This window comes from Lissotriton helveticus, chromosome 1_1, assembly GCF_964261635.1.
Source record: "Lissotriton helveticus chromosome 1_1, aLisHel1.1, whole genome shotgun sequence".
Lineage (NCBI taxonomy): Eukaryota > Metazoa > Chordata > Amphibia > Caudata > Salamandridae > Lissotriton > Lissotriton helveticus.
The window spans coordinates 1,748,925,655-1,748,944,668 of record NC_136057.1 but is presented as its reverse complement, the minus strand read 5'-3'; the positions used below and the strand labels follow the sequence as shown (position 1 = coordinate 1,748,944,668).

At 47.5% G+C, this 19,014-nt stretch overlaps 1 protein-coding gene across 2 annotated transcripts in view; it reads left to right on the top strand.

Annotated features, from left to right (window-relative positions):
- Positions 1 to 19,014, top strand: part of PDE4A (phosphodiesterase 4A) — a 974,338-nt gene that overhangs the window by 465,930 nt on the left and 489,394 nt on the right. The window lies entirely within an intron of this gene.

Sequence of the window (19,014 nt, the reverse complement as noted above, 5' to 3'; positions counted from 1 at the left end):
ATGCTTACTGTGGGCTATGTTTTTTTTATCGCTAAGCCACTGCATCCAGAGAGCTAGCGCGTGCAAATCTGTCATGGTCCTGCTGCAACAGGGACAGCCCAGACCAATCCGGCGGGCCACATCCCCAAAGCAGTTTCAGCCTTGTTGTGCCCCATCTGTGATGTGCAGCTCGAATCCTGTTACACAGTGAGCGACAGGACCTATATCTGGGCATACCCTTGCACATTGGTGATTTAACACCCATACACTCAATACTGTGTTATTGGCGTACCATCGTAATGTCCTCATCACTATATCCTCTGACATAATCGTGTCCGAAATAATGTTTACAAAACCAGCCCCCCTTCAGAGTGCAGCGTATAATACCTACACCTAAAGAGATAATATTTTCTGGTGAAATTTGGAACACAATATTTGTGTCAGATGATTATTTGTGTTCACGATATTCCGACATATAGCCTATTTGACATAACTTAGTGTTATTTGGCCTTACAAGTTTAAAAATCAAATTTGTCTAATCTAAACAGTGGCAGCTGCTGGGGCATTAAAGTGGTGAGGCAGCGCGGGGGCTGCACGGGGGGGGGGGGTAGCGCGGGGAATAGAGATAAAAAAATGCTTACTTGCCATTTGCTGCCTTGGCGCTCTTCTGGCCACTGCTCCTCGACTCCCGGCATGCCACAGGCTCCCCTACACCAGTCCAGACGCTGGTCTCATGCTGGTATTACCCAGCATGAGAGCAGCACCATGATTGGTGTGAGCACCGTAGTTAGGCGCTCACTAAGGGACTACGACCCTGTGCTTGCTCTCCATCCAGCTGTACAGCACATCTCGGTGGAGAGATCTAAGTGCGCATGCCGGTTTCGCCGGCCTTAGACGGCCGGTCAAACCGTCATGCGCACTTGAAGCAGTGCCGCCACTCCTCCTCCTTCCTGCAGCTGTATCGTGTCAGAATGGACGGCCCGCCGCTCTTTCGGCTGCAGGAAGTGAGCAAGGAAAAATAAAATGATAATAACCTTCGTTATTATCATTTTTCATTTTTCACTGCTGAAAAGCACTACAGAGGAGCCGTCGTTGAATCTGAGGATGTGCTGAGCAGAATTGGCTTGAGAAGTTTTGCTCCAAAAGCTTCCCTAGAGCCAGACCGAGTAGAAATCTAGCACTTCCCCTCTCCTAGTGAACCATTGACTGAATTTCAAAATAGCTTTTTTTGTTTCCGGTAAATGAAGCATGGCCGCAGGATCCCCTTCCTCTCTGGGCCCACAACAGTTTCCTCAAAAGGCAGACTAGCTCGTTATGTGCGGGCGGGCGTGTGATTTCCATGGGTGTCAGGCTCTATGTAGCATCATCTTTAAAAAACATTCTTCTGTTTCCTGGCAGAGCCGTTCCTCAACTTCCTTTTAATTTGAGTGAAGAGTAAATGTCATTTTTGCAGCTTGCCCAGTTCTGTGGGTTAAATAAAGGAGCAGTTTTCATTCTGGAGAAAGGTGCATGATTAAAAATGTTTGTTTGTAGATTTTGGTGAAAGGCTTCCTATACAATTATTCCCGCTCTTTACGACACAATGCAAGTGAACGGGAAATGGCTCAGTGCTTTATACATCAGCACGGCTACTCAGCCATTCATCCTTCTAAGGTCAATAAATTATGAATCATTAAATTAGGTAGGAGTAAAATAGGCTAAGAGGGTTTAGAGCAAAACAGCAGCGGAAAAGGCATATAAAAAGCAACTTGTTATTTCTGATGCCACACAGTGGTGTAGCGGGGTGTGGGGGGGGGCATGAGTTTTGGGGGCAGCGCACTCCCCCCGCTCTTACCGGCCAAGGGTCGAACTACGCCACTGATGCCACAACCAACAGCTCGGCCTGTAGAATACCCCACCTCCCTCATTATTATTCGAGATGAAACTGTCGTAAATGTGGGACAGGCTTCCTCCAAAAGAGAACCAGCTCACAATGTATTTATTTTATTAATGTATGTGCACAGCACAGACCTAGTCACGAGAGCAAGTGCACGCTTTACATACAACAGTAACTTATGCAACAACTTGAAGAGGGTGGGGACAGGATGGAATAGGAATATGTTGAACATTAAGTATTGTATAAAGGGCAGCATGTTGGTAATGAGTCTTTGTACTGGTATATTGTCTTGGCTTTTATCCTATATTGACTGACATTATTTCTAAGGTTTCTTTGACCTCCAGTCAGGTGCAACGTATCCTTCTAGATTTGAGAAAGGAAAAGGTTATTTGTGAATAATACGTGTACCCTGAAATCACTTAGAAAATCGACGCTGTCTTTTTACCCCCAGAGATAAATCGTGTTGAACAGAGAAACGGCAATGTGTTTTCTCACAGAGAATATTCAGTTTGCAAAGTGCCCTCATGCCAAACAGAACAAGCACTGGCAATACCAAGAAGTTTGACTTGTGAATGACAGAGCCTTTGTGTCATTTGGTGGGTTTAGGCACTCAGTAAGTCATCATACAGGCGCTGTCACTCCACCCGCTCTCTTGTATCCGTTCATCCATTATCTGGCTTACTTTCCTCCTCTGACACAGCCACAACCAAATGCACAAACTCCACAAATATACAAGATAAATTAGAAGAACACATTTGTAGGAAAAAAGAAAACATACTGCTTAGAAAGTACAGAGGGCGTAGCCTTGCAATAACGAAACAAAAATAGTAGCAGGAGTCTATCTTGCAGTGGTATTGTACATAGTCTATCATTGTTTTAAAGTTCCAGCATAGCCAACACTTTTAGAACCAATGTGTTGACCATTTTAAAATGGTAAAAGCAATGATACACTATGGACAACAGCATTCCATAATAGTTGCCTGGTTTACAAGAAGTGGCTACACAGGATGCGGCACTCTGGTGATGAAATGAGTGCAAAGTACTCCCTAGAAACGTGTTCTCTTAACCCCTTAAGTGAGGCGCACGTTCAGTGGACGTCGCGTGCACTACCTTGGTAGTGCTGCGCTCGTCCGTGGAACGTTCCGGCCCCGCCCGTGCAATAGAACGTTCCGCACCAGCGCGGAACGTTCAGAGCAGCGAAGGTGTTAAGAAAGATGAACATTAGAAAAGAAGCAAATAAATTAAGGTGGAACAATAAAAGTAGAAACTTGAACAATAAAGGACTGGCCCACCTGTCCTGACATTGAAGTGCGCTGATTTTCAGGTGGATCACCACATGCGATTAGAAAATGTTGTCATTCCCAACACAAGGGAGCCAATGACTGATGTGGCCTGAACCAATTTCTCCATGCAGTAGACTGTCATGGATGGATGCAGAGTGGAGATGGCACTCTAATCAATAGCAGAAGATGGTTGGCAAAAAGACCCTCGATATATCTATATAAACAGATATTTCTATATCTAATGTACAGATTATTTAATGATTTTTATTTATTACAAGATTCTGGAAGACAGCTAAGTCTCTCAAGCCTTCCAAAGAAATGTTAGCAATAATTATTACAGTGTATATCTTCTACGTCTAGTCGTAGTAAAAAGAGGTAACCAACACAAAAATCCTTCCCTACAAAGTATTCAATGAGATTTTATGTAATAAAATACCTGTTCACAGGCTTTAACACACTGCAAAAAAATTACATTTAACATACGTTACATGGTAAATAAATTAGGCCTACTTCCTTGGTTGTAAGTTTTTATAATAAACAGATCAGAAATATGCCATCCAAAATATATTTTCCTAGTGAACCAATCAGAACATTGGCCTATATTATTGGCTTGTCAACATAAACACAATTATAGTTAGCAAAGCAAAATACTAACTCTCCCAAGAGGATCTTACAAAGAGTCCCAAAGTACAAAATCTTTACACTTTTTAGCACAGTACAATAACAATCCATCCGTAAATGCCTATTGCCTTTATTACAAGCTTTACACAATAAGTAAGTCAAGCCTACTTGTTGTGTCATAACCTTTCATTATGAACAGATCACACCCAAAGAATCTGACAAAACTTCTCCCAGGGAGCCAATAAGACCGATAGCCTTTACCAGTGGATTCAGACTATAGCCAACCTACTGAAGTACTTATAAACTGACAACCATCATGCTTACATTTACAAAAGTACAAATATGTACAAAATTACAGGTGCCAAAACAATATACATCCTGTCTCAATATGGCCTAATGAGAATCATCACACTGAATATCTTGTACTCCCAGTGTTTGCCAGCGCAGGTGACCGACAGCAAAACTCTTACCTTCGATGGTAATCTATGAGATTCCATGTAGCACAGGACCTGTCTAGAGCCCGTAACAATGTGATACAACCCACTGCTGAAAGCCTCGTGGCTTTATCAAATTCTTTGTCATTACTTTTCATAATAAACAGATCAGACATAACTTTACTCAGTGCACCAATCAGACCTACTGTCTTCAGCGTACGCTTTCCCACAAGGTAAATAGGAGGCACACAGCGATAACATTACAAATGTGTACAAAATTACAGGTTCCAAAGCAGAACACTATCTCTCCTAAAGGGCCCAACTGGGACTTTTGCAATGTAAATCTTTCCTACCCATATTTTTCCAGCAGGAATAACCAACACTAAAGCCTGTGCCTAGTAGGGCACGCTGTGAGTTTCCGTGTAACAAAATGCCTATCTGTATCCATGTAACCAAATACCTATCTGTAGGCTTTAATACACAGTAATAACAATCCACCTTTGAATTCTTATTGATTTTAACATATGCCCTTCACAATAAATATGTCAGGCCTACTGCCCTATTATAACATTTCATAATAAACAGATGAGACCTACAGCCATGACCATTGCATAGCCGCCATAAGCATCAAAGTCACTTTATATTTACTGTAATCTTTGCTTCAAGCCAGAAAAACACAATATAGGTACTCTTTTCAGCTAAAGAACATCCCTTTGGCCCAACACACCTTCAGCCCAAACAAATCTTTAATTTGGGTAACCAACATATGGGTGGCTTTTAAGTTCTGTCTCGAGCCAGACATTAAAATAGAACCATCTTTGCATCTAATATGGAAGCAGCACTTAACAAGGTTACACTGATGTTAAACAAAAAAAGCAGTCACATGTTTGTACATGAAGACAATTTATTACCTGGTGTACCCTGATGCCGAACAGAAAATCAGCGTTATATTTGCACTTTGAGGCATTTGGTTTCTAGCCAACTCTGTGTTAATCATAAGGCAGCACCATTTTGGGGCAATAGCGAGAGCAACTACTACTGAGCGTGCTCTGTTGTCACATAGAAACGCCTATTATGTTTCAACTGGGAAGTATCTTTGTCCCTTACTGGCTTTGATGTCAAGCAAGGAAGAGAGCATCACAATTGCACCGTGAGGCGATTCAGTTCTGAACGTGCCCACATATCAAGCGGAAAGGCAACATCATGTGGAGGGGTGGTCAACTCATGGCTTATACTCCTACCAAACCGAAAAACCTATGTTTTCACAAATATTGTTTGTTTATCTGCCACACTGTGCAGTAGCTGGTGTTAGTTACAGGTTACAGCTTTACCTTTCACTGACCCCAAAGTAATTTTGTTTGGTTGTTATCAATCAATCAATCGGTACTTGTATAGCGCGGCTAATCATCCATGAGGGTATCTAGACACTGGGATGGCTCAGTCAAAAAGCCAGGTCTTGAGTCTCTACCTGAAGTCTGCCAGTGAGTTTGATGTCCGGAGGTGGAGGGGAGGCTAATCCAGGACTTGGCGATGAGGTAGAAGAAGGAATGGTCTTCGCTGTGGCTTCGGTGGATGTGCAGTGTCTGTTCGAGGGCGGCAGATTGAAGGTTTCTAGATGGTTGATGGAAATTCAGATGGTGGATGATGTATGCTGGTCCTAGGTCGTGGAGCGTTTTGAAGGCATGAGTTAATATTTTGAATTGGCATTTTTTTCTGGACGGGGGAGCCAGTGAAGGTTCCTGAGGTGTGGGGAGATGTGGGTCAGTTTGGTCAGGTCAAGGATGAGTCTTGCCACAGTATGAAAAAATATAGGTAAACATTCTTGTGTCCCCCAGATAAATTATGCCAATAATTGTCCCCTATTTTTCTGTATATAATAAGAAATGCCCTGCACTATTTAGAGGTCGGGCTTACCTTGATCAATGAGAATAATTATGGCAACCTGCCTTGTATGATTTTGGGCCTAACTGTAACTACTTGGTCACATGTGTGCGAGAATGAGTGTCTGTATATATTTAGAAAAAATACGTATAAATGAATTTTGTTATGAAATGTACTCTACGGTTCATTTAGCCTAGGTTATCACTATGCCTTTCACAGATTCCACTTAACAGGGAATCAGTTCCAGGGAGTGTCTCTAGGTAGTTTGGCATTGCACATTTACAAAAGGTCAACCATATGTGTATCGCATCAATATACAATGTGTATTTGAAATGTTAAAATGAACAAGAACAGTGGAAACTGTATGTTGAATATTCTTGATTGGTATTGTGTATATATATATAGAACATAGAATTAAGACTTTGCTTTTTATTTTCAGATTTTACACTTGTCTCCCTCCCAGTATACTACCCCCAGCCCTGACGAAGGTGTGGCCCTATTGGCCTGTCACCGAAACGCGCGTCGGCTTGTGTTTCCAGAAATACGGCACTTTGTCCTATTTACATCAGGACCCGTATTAATGTCATCTGCCTGGAATAACATCCTGATCTACGCAACATATTGACCATCTATGTGTTGCACACGCCAGGACTAGAAGAATGAATGGAAGAATGAAAGTTGAATGTTAGAATATTAGGCAGAGTAAGAATTTAACTAAGTGAGTATGACAGTATGTTTGAAGTATGGTTGTTACTGGGTAGGTCTTAATATAGTATAAATTTCCCCATCTTTTTCTCTCCCCCTATCAGTGTATGTCTTTTTTATGCTCTAAAAGTATCACGTGTACAATTTACCTTTTTATACTTTTGTTACCTTAATCCTAAAAGAATATATTTAAAAGAAATAAAAAATATATATATATTTCTAATATGTTCTCTTGAGCTTATTTGGATTGACCTTGTGTTTGTTGTGTGCAGTGTCAGCTCCTAGGCTAATCACCCCTTATATATTGTTTGGACCCTCTAGCTAGGGCCATTATATCCCTAGGCAGGGTGCTTTCTTTTGTTCTATTCACAGTTGTCTCCCCCCTATGGCCTGCCTATATCCTTAAAAATACCCATCGGGGAACCCCCTTCTTTTGTTCATCTTGCCGCAGTATGGTCTGTAGTCTCTTCATGAGTTTGGTGGTGATTCCTGCATATAGTGTGTTGCTGTAGTCCAGCCAGCTTGTGGAAAGGGCTTGAGTGACAGATTTCCTCGTGCTGATGGAGAGCCATTTGAAGATTCTTCGAATCATGTGGAGAGTGTGGAAGCAGGTGGGGGAGACTGCGTTGATCTGCTGCTTCATGGTGAGCTTGCTGTCTAGGATGAAGCCGAGATTTCAGGTGTGGTCTGTCGGTGTGGACGTGGGTCCAGGTTTGGCGAGCCACCTGGTGTCATTCCATGGGGAAGTGGTGTTGCCAAAGATCAATAGTTCGGTCTTGTCAGTATTGGGCTTCACGCAGTTGGTCTTCATCCCATCGGCGGCGTTCTTCATGTAGGTGTGGAAATTGGTCTTCGTGGTGTCGGGTCTGCTGATAGCGAGAGCATGATCTGTGTGTCATTAGTACAGGTTATAATGTTGAAGTCATGGGTTCTGACAATGCCAGCTAGTGGGTTCTTGTAGGTGTTGAAGAGGGTGGAGCTGCTGGATGAGTTTTGAGGTACTTTGCAGATGGTCCTCTTGGATACGGAAGTGAAGGGGGGATAGGTAGATTCCCACCCTTTACCTCCGTACCCAAGATTCTCTGTGTTCATCCTACAAGGAATGATGCAATCCATCTGACGGTGTTTCCCTGGATTCCGATGTGGTGTGGTCTCTTGATGAGTGTGTGGTGGGAAATGGTGGCAAACGCTGCAGAGGCGTCAAGAGGATCAGGGCCGCCAACTCTCCTCTGTCGCAAAGGACGTGGATGTCGTCTGCGGCAGTGATCAGGGCAGTATCAGTGCTGTGGTTGGTGCGGAAACCTGATTGGGAGGCATTGAGAAAGTTGTTTATGCCCAGGTGTTCAGTGAGCTGGTGGTTGATGTCCTTCTCAAGGACTTTGGTGGGAATGGTATTAGTGAGATGGGGTGGTAGTTCTGGAGTTCGCTGGGGTCTGCGGAGGGTTTCTTGAAGAGAGGTCTGATTTCAGTGTGTTTCCAGACATGAGGGAACGTGGCTGTGTCAATGGATGTGTTGAGGATGGTGGTGAGTTGGCTGCTGCTGTCTTTGCCTTTGAAGTTTAAGAGGTGGTGACAGCAAGGGTCCGAGGGTTCCCCCGAGTGGAGGGAGTTCATGATGGCTGCAGTGTTCTGAGTGGTGAGCTGTTGCCATGTCGTGAATGACTGAGCATGGGCAGTTTGAGTCAGGCGAGGAGGATGTGGGGTCTCTGGGTTTGTAGCACAAAGATCTTTTAGATGGTGAGTATCTTGCTGTGAAAGTGGTCTGCTAGAGTATCCCAGTGTTCCTATGAGGGAGGAATGGTGTTCACATAAGAGGCCTTAGGGCAGGAAAACTCTCTGATGATGCTGAAGAGTTCCATCCAGTGGTTGGTGCTTGCTTCAATGCAGTTAGCGATGGCTTCTTTTTTGTGCATCTTTGGTGGTATTTGTAGAGGGCTGGTTTGAAAATCGCATGGTCTGTGGTGTCTTTGCTCATGTGCCAACCTCTCTCTAGTAGTTTGCAGTCTCACTTCATTGCTCTGAGTTCTGGTGTGTACCAGCTGGCTTGTTTGGTGGATCTGCGGGTCTTGCCGGTTTGGTGGAGTGACTTAGTCTGTGGCGCTGGTGATCCAGGTAGTGAAGTTCTTAATGGCTTGCTCCAGGTTGGCTGCGGGGTTGGGCTGGGAGGTGTTGAGTATGTCCATCCGTTGGGTCTGTGTGACTCTATTCCAGCTGTGGAAGGAGGGTTGAGGGACACTGGAAGTGGTGCATGGTGATCCTGCGATGGTGAAGTGGATGATTGAGTGGTCAGTTTAGGTGAGTATTGCGGCATGGCTGTATTTGACTCTGTCGCTGGCCGTGAAGATCAATCGCTGAGATGGTGTCCCAGACTTCGGTGGTGTGTTTGAAGCGAGATCGGGCGTTGAGTAGGAGGCACTGTAGTGCTTCCGAGGCGGTCGGTGGAGAGGCAGGAGGTCCAGTGTTACACGTGAAGAGACATAGGTGGCAGGTGAAAAGTCCTGCTGTCGAGCAAGGTAATGCAAGGCAGCAGCTGTTGAAGCATCCAGGGCTCAGAGTTCTGTAGTGGAGTGTCAGTGGGTGGCTTGAGGACCACGGTTCCTGGCGCTGGGTGCCATCCAGGCGTGTACGGGCGCAGATGGGCTCGCCTTAGGTACGCCTTCGGTGCACTGACAGTGTGGCCATGCGGCGGCCTTTATTAAGTCGGTCCTGGGAGGGGCGGGGCGCAGGGAGGCATGTGCGGGCAAAAAAACTGTGGGAAACGGCGTAGAGGGAGCAGGAAAACAAACGAGATATGTACAAAATAAGCACAAGTTATGGGCAATGGGCACAAAAGTGATCCTGGCTAAACAAATATGGGCGGATGACTTCGCACAGTCACTGGGGGAACAGAAGCTATGTATCACAGCAGACTCTTTCAAGCAGACTAGCGGTAGGCAAGCTGAGGGAGAGCAGGGAGACCTGCTTGACTGGGCGGGGAGCTGTATAAGATAACAAATGACTTCAGCTGGTGCCGTGCCAGTACCTTAGATCATGAGGCAGGGAGGTGTTGGACGTCTTACTCAATATTCAGCACTGAGAGCGTGCGGCACAGCTGTGTTCAGGCATGCATCCTGTTTGCTGTGACCCAGAGCCAACAAGATGGAGGGGAGGATGTGGGGAGAGGCTCTTCTTCGGGAGAGGATGTGGTCTCACAGCTAGATTGCGACTTTGAAGCTGGGAAACTAAGGTTCGTGCCTCTGGGTCGACACTACATCCTGTGATCCTGGGCAAATCGCTTAATCTCCTCGTGCCTACCAAAGAAAAAGAAAACCAATGAAAGTGTCCGTGCGTAAAGTAACTGGTGCTCGTGTAAAGCGCTCCAATACATTCGGCTCAAATTCGCGCTATATAAATCCGCAACAAAAACAAGCATTAGAAATGCAATAGGTCTCGCAGCATTAGAGTTAGTGCGTTTAGAATTGTTTATGGGTTTTTTGTTGTAAATCTTTTGCATTTTTATTTTTTGTAGCCAATGCTAAAGAATTACAAATCAAAAAAGCAATAAACAATTGTAAAAACTCACTACGTAATGTGCCAGCACAAACCACTGGTTTATTTACGGATACCTTTGTAACAAATTCTGGGTTGGCCTTAATGAAAACAATGTTGGGGTTGAACAGTAAACATTCACCACCTTACAATTTAGCAGAGGGAAAGGGCAAAATAGATTAATCTCAGTAAGCAGTAAAAAGAAGAATTACGCTGATGTACATCCGAATCGAGTTGGCCATTTCGCCAGAGCACTAAATGCAGTTAGTGGCATTGTAGAATGGAAGGACGGTCAATAAATAAGATGCCGACGCGAAAGATAGGGGCACTAACGGTGATTGGTACACAAAGTTAACACTGAACAAAATAACCTGTGGAGGCGTCAATACTTACGCGACAAGTACTTTGTAAAAACAAAAACAAACAAGTTTGTGGCCAGCGTCAGCGCCCTTTTGGCAGTCTTCCAAGGCAGCAGTAGCTGTGTGTGTTTTTCTCACGTTCAGTACAATTCCCACTTTCGGAGACACACAAAGGCACCGGAAACAGGATCGATAATTGAACCTCCGAGAGCAGGTCTGTGCAGGGGAAGCTGCCTCGGGCTGGGGGTGCTAGGGGGAGGGGGCGCGGGGCAGATGGCTTTCATCTGTAGTCTGCACACGTGTTCCTTCAGAACCGAAAGCAGCGTCAGGAGGAAGAGCCCGCGTGGTTTCACTTTCAGGCTCCGCCGACCGGAGGGTGCAACGCCCGGGAGATGCCCCGGGTTCGGTGAGGCGCAACCAGGAAGCCGGGAAAAGGGAGCCAGGAAGTAGGAAACCGAGGATCCGGCGAGGGCAGAGACAAGAGGAAATCAGGGGACGATCGGGGGTGCAAGGGAAATCGGAACCCCGGCAGGAGAAGATCAGGAGCTAGGAAAAGATCGGGAGGCGGAGAGTTGTGGCAGGCAGGCAGGCATGGGAGGAGAGGAGGAGGGGGGAGGAGAGTAGGGGAGGCACGGCCTAGCGGCCGTGCAATCAAGTAGTGAGGGGGCGGAGTTGTGGGAATGCTGAGAGAGAGAGTAGGCGGCTGGGGGCATGTGCACGCGCATTTAAGCTCAATGCGCATGCGCATTGAGCTTAAATTTATCGTGCACTGCAAGGAATCGCCACGATTCCTTGCAGTGTGGATAAAGAGCGGATAAGTGCCAATACTCTCGCCTTGCTCGATGCGCATGCGCATCGACAGGCGAGACCTAAAAAGCGTTTTCAACAACGCTTGCTTTTTGTAGGGTGTAAACTACAATTCAGCCACACGAGGTCACCCGTGCATCATAAATACAGCACGTGCATTGTTTGTTCAGGAAGGCTGCAGAGCTTGTTTGGGCTGTTTTAGTAGCTTTGAACATTTTCTTCAGTAAACAGGCGGATGGCAAGGTGGGCACCGAAGTCGCTGCAGGGATTTAAATTGCAGCGGGTCCACTCGACCTTTCACCTATTATTATTTTGTGTATGCGTGTGTGTGTGTGTGTGTGTGTGTGGTTTTATATGGTTCCGGGAAGTAAATATTAACAGCTATTAATCAACTTTATTAATTGCCTGTTTTAACGTGCTTGTAATAATGCCTGTCTGCTGAAATATTATTCTTTTACACAAATAGTTTACCCCTTCTGCTCTGGTTTTACTGTTTTTATTGCTCTAAACTGCCGAAGGAGACTTCAGATGCAAGGGGCTTAGCTATCATTAGTGCAGCAGGTGCGGTGCACCAGGACCCCGCATTGTGAGGGGTCCACTGCATGCCACCTATGCTATGGCTGGTTTTCTTCTACACAACTGGGTGGGGAGGTGTTGTGGGGTTGGGCTTTTAGTTTCCCTTTCTTGTTTTAGGGGCTATGCCCACTTCTTACATTTCCGGTTACAGAAAACGCCTAATAACGAGAATTCTGCAGGTTAGTGCCATTTTTTTCTTACATAAGTCCTTTCCCTAATTTGGACATCGGGTACCACTAACAGTGCAGGTATTGTGTGCACTTTCAATGCCGCCAGGGTAAGAGTATGCTGAAATAGCCCAGAGTAATAATGTTTTCTTCCCTTCTCGCCCATCTGGCCACATCTTACCCCCTCTGACTCTATTCTGCCCTTTCTTCATCTTGCCTCCAGCAGCATTTTAAATTCTCTCTATGGGCATAAGGCACCTCCTGCAGAGATCTTTGTTCCTAGCAGTTTTGAGAGGGATAGAAATAATGGTAAGATACCGCTGGTGTTTGTGTACATACTGCAATCAATCAATGAATCAGGGGTTTATAAAGTGCACTACTCACCCATGAGGGTCTCAAGGCGCTTGGTGTGTGTGTGGGGGTGGGGGGGCAGCTCCGGGTCAGTCGAAGAGCCAGGTCTTGAGGTCCTTCCTGAATGTGTGCAGGGTCGGGGAGCGTCTGATGTTCACGGGGAGCTCGTTCCTGGTGTTGGCGGCGTTGTAGGAGAAGGCTCCCCGCCAGTTCTGTTTTTGCGGATGCGGGGGACCTCTGCCAGGGTGAGGTCAGCGGAGCCGAGGTTCCTCTTGGGTGCATGGAAGGGGATTCTCTTGTTGAGGTATGTGGGTCCAATGTTGTTGAGGGATTTGTAGGTGTGCGTGAGGAGTTTGAAGGTGATCCTCTTCTCGACGGGGAGCCAGTGGAGGTCTCGTAGGTATTGGGTCATGTGTTCATGACACGGTGTTGCGAGGACTAGTCTGGATGCAGCGGTCTGGATGGTTTGGAGTTTGTGTAGAAGAGTTCTGTTGATTCTGGCATATAGTGCGTTGCCGTACTCCAGTCTGCTGGTTATTAGCGCGTGGGTGACGGTCCTTCTGTAGTCGGGGGGGATCCATTTGAAGGTCTTGCTAAGGATGCGCAGTCAGTTGAAACTGGTGGAGGCGACAGCGTTGATCTGGGGGTTCATGAAGAGAGAGGAGTTGAGGATGATGCAGAGGTTTCATGCGTGGTCTGTAGGGATGGGTGGATTCCCAAGGGTGAAGGGCCACCAGGTGTTGTCCCAGGCGGTGGTGCAGGGTCCAAGGATGAGGACCTCAGTTTTCTCTGAGTTGAGCTTCAAGCAGCTGTCTTTCATCCAGGCTGCAACGTTCTTCATTTCTTCTTGGAAGCAGAGTCTGGTGTCTTCAGGATTCTTTGTGAGCGAGAAGATGAACTGGGTGTCATCGCCGTAGGATACAATGCTGAGCCCATGCTGTCTGACGATGGCGGCGAGGGGAGCCATATAGATGTTGAAGAGCGTGGGGCTCAGCGATGATCCTTGAGGACTCAGCAGTAGATATCGGTGGGTTGGGAGATCCTCTGGGTTCTACAGGAGAGAAAGGATTGGATCCAGCCGAGGGCGGCTCCTCGTATCCCCACGTCGTGGAGTCTGGCTGCGAGCGTGCAATGTGTGACGGTGTCGAAGGCTGCAGAGAATTCTAGCAGGATGAGGGCCGCAGTATGTCCCTGGTCGAGTAGCATTCGGATGTCGTCAGTGGCGGCGAGGAGGGCGGTCTCGGTGCTGTGGTTGCTGCGGAATCCCGACTGGGAGGCATCTAGGATGGAGTTCTCTTCGATGAAGGCGGTCAGCTGGGCGTTTACGAGTATCTCTGTGACTTTTGCCGCGAAGGGGAGCAAAGAGATGGGCCGGTAGTTTTTCAGGTCCGTTGGGCCGGCTGATGGTTCCTTGAGGAGGGGTTTAACCTCCGCCCCCTTCCAGTCACCTGGGAAGATGCCGGATCTGAAGGAGGTGTTGATGGTCCGTCCTAGTTTGGGTGCGATGGCGGTCCTGTGGAATATGTGCGGTGGGCAGGGGTCCGTTGGGGCTACTGAGTTGGTTTTCTTCATGGTCGCGTGGTGTGTTTGACAGTGGGGGGATTCCAGGTCATGACGGTTGGCTTGTCGGCAGTGATGGGGAGGGTGGTGGTGTCCAGCGTCTTTCGCTGAAGTTGTCGTAGAGGGCCTTGATCTTCACATGGAAGTAGGAGCTGAACTTGTCGCAGAATTCCTGGGAAGGTGGCTTCGCTGGGGGGTTTGGTAAACTGCTGTATGACGTTGAACAGTTCCTTGGCGTTGATTGCGTTGGTCTGGACTTTGTCTCTTATGAAGGTCCCTTTGGTGTCTCTTATGCGCTGGTGGTATTCCTTCAGGGCGCTCCCTGTGGTTGTTCCTTGCTTCTGTGGTTTTCTGGCTTTGCCAGGTTTTCTCTAAACGTCTGCAGGAGCGCCTGGCTTCTTGTAGTTCTGTTGGGAACTAGGCGGCCTTCAGAGGGCATTGTTTGGCGGGGTGGCAGAGGGGTGCGAGCTTGTTGGCGCAGCAGGAAATCCAGCGGTTAAGTATTTTGGCTGCGGAGTTGGTGTTGGTCGTGGCACTGGGGAGGTCTTGGAGGAGGGTGGTGTTAAGGCGTTCCTCTGTGATCTTTCTCCAGTTTCTTCGTGGCAGGTGCAGTGGGGGTTTGGGTGCAGTGGTGGTGTTGAAGGTGAAATGGACGCAGTGGTGGTCCATCCAGAGAGGCTGGGTGGTGTGGATGAAGCGGATGTTTGTCCCTCCTGCGAAGATGTGGTTGACAGTGTGTCCAGCTCTGTGAGTGTGTGTGTTGACCAGCTGCTTCAGTCCGAGGTTGTTGAGGTTGTCTAGGAGAGCGGTGGAGTTGTAGTTGTCGAGGTAGAAGTTCAGGTCCTCGAGTAGAATGTAGGCCGTGGAGGTGATGGCATGGGGTGCGGCGAGTGATGGTAGCAGCGGGCTGGGAGTGAGGTCCCGGCAGTCTGTAGATGAGGGTGCCGCATAGCGTGGTCCTGGGGCTGATCTGGAAGTGGAGGTGTTTTGTATTGGAGTGGGGGTCACTCGTGCTGGAGGTAGAGAGTCGGAGGTGGGTTTTGTGTGCTATGGCGAGTCCTTGTCCTGGGCAGTGGGGCCGGGCCTTTCTCTGGATCTTGTAGCCGTCAGTGATGGCCCTGGTGATGTCGGGCCGGAGGTGGCGTTGGTCAAGGTTTCCGTGAAGACAGTGACATCTGGCGAGAGGGTGTTGAGCAGGTCCCTGATCTCTATGGCATGTCGGTGTAGGGAACGCACGTTTAGGAGGATGCATGTCAGGGTTTCAGTGGTGCGAGCATCAGGCTGGACTTCGGCGGTCGAGGGGGCTTTGTCGATGATGAAGGATCTACAGCAGGGTCTGCACGAGAACTGTCCGTGGGTGGTGCTCGGCGAGGATCTTTCGCAGTCGGCGTATCTTCCAGGATTGAGTGCATGGAGGGTGGTGGAGTCATAGAGGAGGGACCTAAGAGAACCAGGGTTCCTGGCGCTGGCCGCGTTTGGGACACAGACAGGTGCAGACGCACACGTCAGCTGCGAGGCGGCACAGCGGTCGCCATTAAGTAGGGGAGGGGGGCAGGACTACAGGTCGGGAGGCGGGAGCAGGGCAGTGTCGGGCGAAGTGCCGCAGGGGCAGCATCGGCAGGTAAGTGAGTGATCAGCACCGCAGAGCAAATGTGAAAACACAGAGAACAAAACAGAATCACACAGAGAACAAATCAGAATCACAGTAAATAAATCGAAAGAGGTATCAGCAAAATCAAGCAGCGGAAACAGCCGGCATGTATGGAGACACCTGAGCGCTGGGTCGGGATGTCGGCGCCAACAATGCACCCGGAGGGGAGGAGCTACACTAGCAACCAAGATGGCCGCGTAGGCTCCCGGCTCCGCCGACCTCCGTATCCTGCCAAAAGATCCTGTCGATAATCCTGATTTAACCCCCGGCCCCCGTGTGGGTGAACCGCTGCTCACTCCGACGGTGCAATTCTGAAGAGTTAATTCGCTTGGGTGACGAAATTATGTCGAGTGGAAGTTTGCGGCCTAATCCAGCTGGAGAGCCGGGGCCTCGAGTTTTGACATGCCCGTGTCGTAGTTGAACAACATCGGCCTTGGGAGCCCGTCAGGGTCCAGTCTACCATAGTGGAGGTTTTTTCCTTGCCCGAACTCGACGGCGCTCATTTTGCCTGACCAACACTGAGGGAGGAGTGACATGGCACGACAGTGGCTGGGAGTGGAGGTCCCTGACCCGTGGACCCGGTGTGACTCGGCCGGGGTTCGGCGGGTCGGGGTCTTCGCCCACGCAGACGAGCTGCATATTGTTGCCGCAGAATCTGGTCAGTCCCCTCCGACGACGTCCGTTCCGCTCCTGTCTGTTCCCCCCGGGGAAGCCGGCTCCTCGGGGGAAGTGACCATGATCATTGTTGAGTGTGGAGAAATGGATCGGACGGAGAGTGAGCCATCGCTAAAGACCATAATGGCAGCCATCGGGGCATTTCATTCACATGTGGATGCCCTGCTCCACAAAATGATGACGAGCATATTGGCAATGGAGTACGTGGAACCGGACCCTGCTACATCTCAAGTATTACCACAAACTGCGATTTGAACTACAACTACTTTGATTCCGGACGAGGACCCCGTGCGACAAGAGGAGCAGCAACCCTTGATTGGTCCCTTGGAAACTCCCGAACCCAGTGTTTTGAACGTATTGACAAACTTACCTCCGTTGCTGACTTTAGGAAAACCGGTTTGCGCCCCCTCCCCGGAGAATCCTTTGGGTGACTGTCCTTGGACTTCTGTTTCATCCTCTCCCTCTTTAGTGACTCTACTATTTTGGAGTAAACCACATTGGGACTATTCGTCCGTGAGGGAGTATTCCTATGCTGCTGAAGTTCTTGGCCACTTGCTTACTTTGAATTGTATTGTATTGCATTTATTTAGACTCCTTTTTCACTTTGATTCTCCTGCTGAAGTGCTGGGAGGGGCTCCCACAATGGTTCGGAAGGGCCAGGGTTGAATATGGTCAACGGTAACTGGTATCACTGCCCTAAAGGATGTGGAGTTTGTGGCTGTTTGTCTCGCGGGAGGTTGGGCGGTGTGTCACAGCTCCCCCTGTTTTACTCTAAGTAACTATTGATAGTATTGACTTTTCACCATAGGGGGTGCTGGTTTCTGGCGGGGGGAGAGGGGACCGGGAGCTTATATATAAATGTCCTCCCCCACAGTCTCTCTCTTTTCTTCCTTTAGAACATAGTTAGTTGGGGCGACAGGCACACTGCTTGGGGGGTTAGGCGATAGCCGTTGCAGGGGTGCAGGGTAGGGGGATGGGTTTTTTGTTTTCTTTTTGTTATCGCTCATATAGTTTCCCTTTTTTTCGATCTCTTTTTAATTTTTTCCTTTATTAGTAATGTTGTCGAAATATCCTGGTTTTGTGTTGTTTTTACATTCTAGTATCTGGCTGTCATGAATCTCTGCAGTTCTGGTTTTTACGGGTGGGAGGGTCTTCAAAGTCCACATTTAAACTGTTTATCGACTATAATTTCGCAAGTCATGTCTCGAATTCATTAGCGCGGGTCTCTTGGAGATTTCTCTGTTGCTTCATGTCTATCCTGCTACTGTCCCTGTTCACCCTATTATTATGTATGTATATATGACACCAGATATGTCTTTTCTTTTTGTTTATGTCTTAAAACTAATAAAAAGATTTATTAAAAAAAAAAACAATGCTCCCGGAGAGGCTCTGTACCTTGGGCGGACAGGTGGTGAGGAGGAGCTGCTGGGGAGAGTGCTGGCCTGGACCAGAGGTCAAGGCTTTACTGAAAAGTTTTGTATTGTGTATAGCCACAGTTTTTGACACATAGTAGCACAGAGTGTTAATGTTCTGGGTGCCAATCACATTGTGTACCATGCAGATGACAGATTTGTATTTTACGTAGACAGGTAAATGGGTTACAGCTTTTGACACACTGATGCTTTTAAACCTTGCAGTTCACAAGCTGTGATCCTACTAATATAGCACAGTCAGCTATGACCCAACATCAAGGAGCTGTGGGCATGCTGCAAGGAATAGTTTAGGATCTTATTTTTTCTCAAATTGTTGTTGTTGTACGGTAGTTCAAAGTGTTCCTTTGGGTAGTATTAAAGTCTTATTATGACAGACAACCCCAATCACTGCATTAGGTTTTAAATCTTGACTTTGTGTTTCTCCCAACCATGCACTCTTAAAATAATGTCTAGAATCCTGTACCCATCGTTGCCTTCTGTAACATTACCTGTACATTGATTTTTTTGTTTTTTGTCTCTATATAATGTGTGTGTGTGTGTGTGTAATGTAAAGTGCTCTGACACCTAACATTGGGATGACTAGCACTTTAAAAGAAGAAGAATTTAATAAAAGAATTAGTAAGTGCTATTTAAATAATTTGTGTAATTACTCATAAACACACTCATGATATTCCCACAGTGCAAGCACATCTGTTACATACAGTGGCTGAACAAAGTCAAACACCTTACTCCGAATCATAGTTTTTCTTAAGTACTTGTGAAGTGATAACAAGCTGAGAGTCTTTGTTTGAGCTCAGCTGAAATGAAAATAGAAAAGACCGCTCATCAGCTGAAGGTCACTGCTCCAAACAATGGAGGCTGCTCCCAATCAAAACTGTACGGTCGGCGCGGGGGTGGCGAGGCTTGGGTAAAAAAAAATAAAAAAAATCACTTACCTGTTGCTGCACTCCTGCTGCGGTCGCCTAACTGCTCCTGCTCTCCTCTCTTCCCCTGGAAGTGGATGGGCCTGAAAGCAAAGGATCCCTACCCAATTCAAATGCTGCTCTCATGCTACAAGAGCAGTGCCAGGATTGGTCTGAGTGGCCTCGTTTGCTGCTCAGACAGCACTATTACGGAGGAGGCGCACCT